Raw genomic sequence first — 8,188 nt, 5'->3', positions numbered from 1 at the left:
AGTAAGGTGAAGCAAAAAGGTGGGCTTTATTGCATGTTTGCAGCCCCTGATGCCCTCTATGGGATTACGTGTATGGCACCCAGCTCAGGTTTATCTGGGCTGTTACCGAGGGTGGTGCGCCATTCTCATCTAACCGTGTCTGTGGTCTTAACAACCGATCATGCGTTCTGATAGGACAGGCCGCTTAGTGTCCGGCTGCTAGAGTCGCCGCATACTCTTCCGCATGGAAGGAACGCTCTGTATTTCCACTGACGGTGATGACGCCACGTGGACCGGGCATCTTGAGTTTAAGGTAGGCATAGTGTGGTACTGCGTTGAAGGTAGGCCGTTCTTCCAAGAAATGCATGATAACCACTTCGGATGGGAGCGATGATGAAGAGTAATTCCTTGCTTCTCAAGTTGTCTGGAGAACCGAATGTCACCTCTAATACAAGGGAGCCCCTGCAGCGGGCCTCAACGCCTGGTATCACCCATTTAAAGGTGGTGTTACTTTGGCTGATTCTGGATGGGTCTATCACCATCTTGCAGACGATGTCCTGATATATTAGATTGAGACTACTGCCGCCGTCCATGAGGACACGAGTGAGATGGCATCGATCAATTATTGGGTCAAGCACCAAGGCAGCCGATCCTCTGTGCTGCATACTAGTCGGTAGTCCCTGTGATCAAAGGGGATCGGGCAGGTCGACGAGGGGTTGAGTTTGGGGGCGACGGGCTCTACGGCGTATGCGTCCCTAAGCGCGTGTTTGCGCATTCTCTTTGGTATGCGAGTCGCGTAGATCATGTTTACTGTTTTTATCTCTGGGAGGAATTTTTCCTGTCCCCCAGTGTTCGGCTGGCGAGGCTCATCCTCGTCTTCACTTGGTGTTTCCCTTCCCTTGTGTTCGGCATTTAACTTGCCGGCCTGCTTAAAGACCCAACATTCTCTGTGAGTGTGGTTCGTTGTTTTTTTGGGTGTGCCATGAATTTGGCACAATCTGTCCAGGACTTTATTCAGGCCGGATGGTCCCTCTTTGCTGCCTTTAAATGGCTTCTTTTGTTGACTGGGTCAAGAGCTCCTGAATCCGGCGTTAACCGCTGTTTTGTCCGGCCTTTCTTCCTTGTTTCGACGCTTGTTTTTATTGCGCCGTGGCTTCCCGTTGCCATCCCTAATTTCGGATGTGCCTGGGTCGCTAGTGCCTCTACGGGCCAACCAGCTATCTTCACCCGTGCAAAAGCGGGTCATAAGGCTCGTTCAGGCTGCCATCGTCCTCGGCTTTTCTTGGCCGAGGTGTCTGGCGAGCCACTCATCTCGGATACTGTGCTTGAAAGCCGCTAGGGCTTCGGCATCCGGACAATCGACAATTTGATTCTTCTTAGTGAGAAACCTGTTCCAAAGCTTACGGGCGGACTCTCCGGGCTGTTGAATTATGTGGCTTAAATCGTCAGCGTCCGGAGGTCGGACATAGGCCCCTTGAAAATTGGCCTTGAAAGCGTCCTCAAGTTCCACCCAACTTCCTATTGAATTTTTGGGGAGGCTTTTCAACCAGTGCTGAGCTGGTCCCTTCAACTTGAGGGGAAGGTATTTGATGGCATGGAGGTCTTCCCCACGAGCCATGTGGATATGAAGGATAAAATCCTTAATCCAGACCCCGGGGTCTGTCGTTCCGTCGTATGCCTCTATGTTCACGGGTTTGAATCCCTGTGGAATTCGTGATACAGTACCTCTTCGGTGAAGCACAGAGGGTGCATAGCCCCTCTGTATCTAGACATGTTGTGGCATGCTGTCGACTGTTGTTGTGTCCAGTGTTGATTCTGAATAGGTATTCAATCAGTCAGATCGTTTTGGTGACCATAATCCTACATCGGAGCATGCCCTCTAGATCCATAGATGGACCTGGTTGCGTCGGCCTTTTTGTCCAGGAGCTCACGTAAATTGTGTGCGGCGTCAGCAGCTGCTCTATTGCGGTCATGAAGTGGTTTGTCCGGCCTACTGGCCGTATTGTTCTTCGGCGGAATAGCCTCATCGTCGAATTCTGGCAGCAGCTTGCGCTTTGGGTAGCTCTTTGTGTGGCGATCATCGCCCTATTTTTCTTCACTGTCTAGCACTTTACTCCATCTGCGGTTGAGCGTTTCCTGCGCGGCCTTAAGCCTTTGCTTCTACTTCTTTAGGCTTCTCGCAGTGGCCTTAAGCCTTCTATGGAGGTTATCTCATTCCAAACGTTTTTTCGGGATGATGAATGCATCGTCGTCCGGACCGTACTCTTCTCCCGAGGCAGGTTGATGAGTTCGGCCCTCGGGGTCGCTGTGATCGGGCTTCTGCTCCGGGCTGTGTTCGGCGTGACCTGGCTCATCCTACTCCATCGCTGGGTCCATATGGTCGATGTTGCCTTTGGAGTTGACTGGGGTGTCGATTTTTCTAGTGCTGTTATCGCTATTTTTACTTTGGCTGGACTTAGAGCGGCGTCTGCACCGTCATTTTAGTTTTTTTCCGAGGGTTTTATCCTCCGTTGTGTCCTTTTTGTCGCCACTGTCCTCCTTAGGCGTGTCCACCATGTATATATCATATGATGAGGTAACAGTCCAGTGTCCCGTGGGCGGTGGTTCCAAATCGTCCCCTGCGCCGACATCCATACCGTCGGTGTCATCGGAGTCGAAGTCAAGCATGTCTGTTACATCATCGACAATGGCTATGAAGTGGGTGGTGGGTTGGCAATGAATTTCTTTGTCGTCCGATTCCCACTCGAGCCAGGCATAGTTCGGCCAAGAGTCTCCTGAGAAAGAGAGAGACCTTAATGAATTCAGCATGTCGCCAAAGGGCGAGTGCTGGAAGATATCCGCAGCGGTGAACTCCATTACCGGAGCCCAACCAGATTCGGCAGGCTCAAGGGCGCGCGGTCTAGAACCTATAGCCGGACACAAGTCCGGGGGTCCAGTGACACAAACTTCCTTGGGGGTGGAGTCCGCGTTCGTCTCTAATGCTGATGAATATGCGGCCTCCGGGGCAGGGTCCATCCTCCTGTCCTCGGACGATGCAATCTGCCCCGGATTTAGGTCCAGAGCTATTGTTGGTGCGATATCCTGAATACTGTCTAACAGCGGGTCTAAGCCGTGCTCGTCGTGACTGTTCAACGCTCCTGGCATAGGCCCGAATCCGTTGAAGATCAAGTCTCCGCGGATATCGGCCGTGTAATTCAAGTTTCCAAACCTGACCTGGTGGCCAGGGGCATAGCTGTCGATCTGCTCCAGATGGCCAAGCAAATTGGCCCGCAGTTCGAAGCTGCCGAACACGAAGATCTGTCTGGGGAGGAAAGTCTCACCCTGGAACACGTTGTTGCTGATGATTGAAGGAGCCATCGAGCCTTGCAGCGAAGACACATAGGAACTCTCAATGAAAGCACCAATGTCGGGGTCAAAACCGGCGGATCTCGGGTAGGGGGTCCCGATTTGTGCGTCTAACGCTAATGGTAACAGGAGGCAGAGGACAAGATGTTTTACCCATGTTCGGGCCCTCTCGATGGAGGTAATACCCTACTTCCTGCTTGATTGATCTTGATGATATGAGTATTACAAGAGTAGATCTACCACGAGATCGTAGAGGCTAAACCCTAGAAGCTAGCCTATGATTATGATTGTCCTCTACGGACTAAACCTTCCGGTTTATGTAGACACCATAGGGGGCTAGGGTTATACAGAGTCGGTTAAAAAGAAGGAGATCTAACATCCGGATCACCAAGCTTGTCTTCCACGCAAAGGAGAGTCCCATCCGGACACGGGACGAAGTCTTGAGTCTTGTATCTTCACGGTCCAACAGTCTCGCCAGAGTATATAGTCCGGCTGTCCGGATAACCCCTTATCCAAGACTCCCTCCCTGTCCGCCCGCCATCTGCGCGCCATGTGGCACCCTTCAGCTGGACCAGCCTGCCAGCCCTCGCGCGCGACGGGACGTCGCTGCAGGCTGGGGCCCGCCACTACCATGCCTCAGCCCACGCGCGGATCCTCTATGGCCGAGGCAGACGGTTGGCATTCTAGCGGCGGTTTCTGCATGCCGTTAAGGTGCAATAATCGCGGGACGTGGGGGAGTGGGCGCAGTTAATCCCATGTCCCCCATGTCCCGCCCCCTCGGCTTCGTCACATCGAGGCTATAAATAGGGGGAGGAGGGGGAGCGACAGACGCACGCGCGCTCGCCTCCCAATCCACCATCTTCTTCTTCGTCTTCTTCTCTATTGCCGCTGCTGGTCGCCGCCGTGCCGCTCCACAGGACGTCTTGCTACGCCACAGCTTTGCCTCTCCAGGGTCGGGCTCTCGCCATCGCCGCGCTTTCTCCGTCAGCCTCTCGCCTATATGGCACGTGCCGGAGCTTGGGATGGCTCCAACGTCCACGAAGATCACATTGATTTCCTCCGCATGACGCGGCTGCGGCTCGGCGAGGACTACATGAGGGTCCGCCTCGCGCCGGAGCGGGAGATCTCGCTGGCGTCGGAGGAGGCCGAGCGCGTCATCTTCCGCTCGCACTGCCTAAGCGGCCTTGGCCTGCCGGCGAGCGGTTTCTTCCGGGCCTCCCTTGAATTCTACAACTTGCAGACGCACCACCTCACCCCCAACACGGTTGTGCTGCTGTCCGCCTTTGTCACCCTGTGCAAACGCTTCCTCGACGTGCTCCCCACCATCGAGCTTTGGGGGGGAGTTCTTCTGCTCCAAGCTTGGCACCGTCGTCAAGAGCGTGCCGGCTCAATGCGGCGCCTTCGTCGTGGTGCGGAGGTCGGTGGTCTACAATCCATTTCCTCCCATCGCGCTGATCCAGTCGGTGAAGATGTGGCAACAGTCATACTTCTACATGAAGATCATCTTCCTGGAGGGTGACTGGGTCAATCTGCCGGCTTACGTAGCCGGCCCGTCGGCTAGGAAGCGGCCCAACTGGTCCTATCAGGCCAGGTCGCTGTCACCTTCTGGAGCCGCTGCCATCGCGCGACTTTGGGTGTTGATCAGGTTGAGGGCCTGACCAGTCCCGACTTGCTGACCGCCTTCGTGGCGTGCCGGGTGCTCCCGCTCTAGGGCCGGCCTCACATGATATGCCAGATGAGTGGGCATCAAGACCCAAGCCGGCTGTGCACCAAGGAGATGCCTCACACGGAGCTAGCTCACATGGTGAACTACCTTGCGAAGTGCAAGCTCACGGATGTGTGGCGGTTCGGCAAGGAGCCGTATTCACGCGCCGATCCTCCATCTATGGTAAGTTTCCTTTTCTTCTCTTTTATTTTGATGCCGAGTTCTCCCTGGCCAGCTTGACCAATCGGCTTATGCAACAAAGCCCCCTCCTCCAGCCGGCAGCCAGTGCAGTAGGGCTGGCGTGTCAATTTCTCGCCGACCAGGCGGAGAGCGATGTGGATGACCCCGACTTGGGGGCGGCCGCCTTGGACAACGACACCGTGGGAGGAGGCGGCGAAGCAGGCGGCTCAGCGCTCAGGGCCGGACTCGAGGACTGGGCAGACGACAACGAGGGAGAAGTCGCGCCACGCCTCCAGCCGGCGTCTGACCAGCAGGGCGCGAGCTCGTCTGCCGCGCCGGCTGCCCGAGGTGGCGCGCAGAAATGTCGGGCCGAAGAAGCCCAAGTGCTCGGTCGCGACGACCAAGCGGGACGTAGCGGCTGTGAAGGCAACCCGCTTCCGCGAGGTGGTGAAGGAGCCCCAGATGGTTTCCGTGTAAGTACCTACTCCCTCACACACTCTATCTTCCTTCTTGTCGATGTTCTTCTGATTTTTCTTTGTCTTGTATAACGCAGAGCTCCGCTCTCTCTCGAGCGGTCTGTCGCCGCCTCCGTGGTTGGGGCGGCGGGAGGCTCCACCAGCGCCCACCGCGTGGACCCTCGCGCCGATCTTCAAGCGGCGACGGAGCAGAACACGCAGGAGGCGCGTGAGGATCGGGAGGCGAAGCAGCAGAGGGCGGCTGCCGCCAAGGCAGGGCTGGAGGAGACGACGAAGGCGTAGGACGACGCGGCGACCAAGGCCCAGGCGGATGCTGCAGCCGCGGTGCAGGCGGAGGAAGCCTTGCGCAACCAGCCTCCGCAGCTCATCATCCCCCTCCGCTCCGTGGCGCCTGCGATCCCGTTGGTGCTCCAGAGGGAGGCGGCGGCGACCAACCAATGATGGAGAGGGAGGAGGGTGACATCGTCACCCCGGAGAAGGAGGTGGCCCCGCCAACAACTATTGTAGCGGACCAAGGCGACCAATCTAGCGCGCCGCCTGTGCCGCCGGCTGGAGGCGAGCCGGCTGCGAGGGCAGACCTCATGGTCCGATCTCCGGCACACCAGTGCGCAGGTAAGGGGACTTCTGCGCCGAACCCGCAGAAGGCCATGGCTCAAGCTTGTCGGCCCATGAACTGGAGACGGCGAGCGTCAGCTCGTCGGGGTGGACGCCGGGAGGTGGGTCGGCCGTGCTGAATGCGGCGGCGCAGGACGTCCGGTCTTGGCTCCAGTCCCAGGCCGCCGCCTTGAAGAACTACAACTAGGAGTTCCTGGCGACGCGGTCGGCCATCCGGGTAAGCCTCTTGCTTTTTGTTTTTTTACTCTTGTATTCTTCCGTGGGGGCGCGTCAGTGCACCCACTGGGTGTAGTCCTCGAGTTCCTAGTGGGCTGCTGAGCAGGCGGCTAGGAACTTCTAAGTAAATTTGGGTGCTAACTTGTCTTTACTTGTTAGTCTGTCCATTTTGCAGGATTATCATAACCTCCGTGCGGCCGCCTTCAACTCCCATGCCTGGGAGCTGACTCGGAAGACCGCCGACTTGTCTGAGAGCCGGAGTAAGTGTTTCATCTTCTATCTCTCGTGGGGGCGCATCAGCACACCCACCGGGTGTAGTCCCCAAGATTCGGGCCGAGTGCTAAGCAGTCGGGACGGATCTTTTCTGGCAACTTCTTTCTCACTGTTTATTCTTCTTTGCCGTCTTTGCAGAGGCCAATGCCGACCTGCGGCAACAACTGGGTGAGGCCCAGACCGTGCTCCATGCCAAGGAGGCTGAGTGCAGCGCCGTGGCTCAGGAGCGCGACTGCCTGGCCAAGAAGCTCGCCGACCAGGAGGAGAGCCACATGGCGGCCTTGAAGGCGGTGAAGGATAGCGAGGCCGCCCTCCAAGCTGAGTACAAGACCGAGGCTGCGAACTAGGCCGCGTCGAGGCAGGCGTTGAATGATGGCTACGGCCATATTGAAGACATGGTTGACGATATGCCGCCTTCCTCTTCGTCCCTTTGTTTGCCGCCTGCTGCTTGTCCTGACTTTTGACTTCGCATTTTTTCTTTTCTTTTTCATGCAGAGTACTTCCCTAGCTACTCTGTTGCCGCCAGCCAAGTCATCGAGGCCCACCGCAACGTGCAGAGGCAGGCTGGTCCTGATATTGCGCCAGACGCTTTCCGGACGCTCGAGGAACAGCTCTTGGCCATCCAGGCCCGTCTCCAGCCGGCTCACCGCATGCTCCGCCGCCTTCAGCGCGTTGGAGCCCAGGTGCTGTCCACCCTCTGGCCCGGCGAAGTGATTCCCCGCACCCCCAGTCAGACTGCCGACTGGCTGGAGGTGGCGGCCGGCCGCTTCGGGGCTTGGAAGGCTTCTGCAGTTTGGGCAGGCGCCAGGTGGGTGTTCGAGTTCGTCCGGGCGTGGTATAATGGGCTGGACTTGACCCAGCAGGCCATGTTTTGGCAGGAGGCCAATGAGGAGCTGGTGGCGGTGCGGCTTGCTATCATTCAGCATGCTGCGGCGATCGCCGAGTACACCGACACCGGTGTCTTCGTCCCTAATCTGAACGACGGCGGCGCTGCTCTGCCAGAGGAGTGGTTTGGGCTTGTAACGCCCCGGATTCGATGCGCCAGGTGTCTGCCAGTTATTCGCCATCATTGCCATGTCATTTGCTTGCGTGTTGCATTTTCTCATGTCATCATGTGCATTGCATTACATACGTGTTCGTCTCATGCATCCGATCCTTTTCCCTATTGTCTGTTTTGCAATCCGGCACTTCTATGCCCTTCGGCGTTCCCTTTTTTGTCTCCTGTTGTGAGCGGGTGTTAGACATTCTCGGAATGGACTGAGTCTTGCCAAGTGGCCTTGGTATACCGCCGGTAGACCGCCTGTCAAGTTTCGTGCCATTCGGAGGTCGTTTGATACTCCAACGGTTAACCGGGTAACCGCAAAAGCCCCTTTCGTCTTGCAGCCCAACACCCCTCCAA

This window comes from Triticum aestivum, chromosome 4B, assembly GCF_018294505.1.
Source record: "Triticum aestivum cultivar Chinese Spring chromosome 4B, IWGSC CS RefSeq v2.1, whole genome shotgun sequence".
Taxonomy (NCBI): domain Eukaryota; kingdom Viridiplantae; phylum Streptophyta; class Magnoliopsida; order Poales; family Poaceae; genus Triticum; species Triticum aestivum.
The sequence above is the reverse complement of the archived record's forward strand: the minus strand, read 5'-3'. Positions refer to the sequence as shown.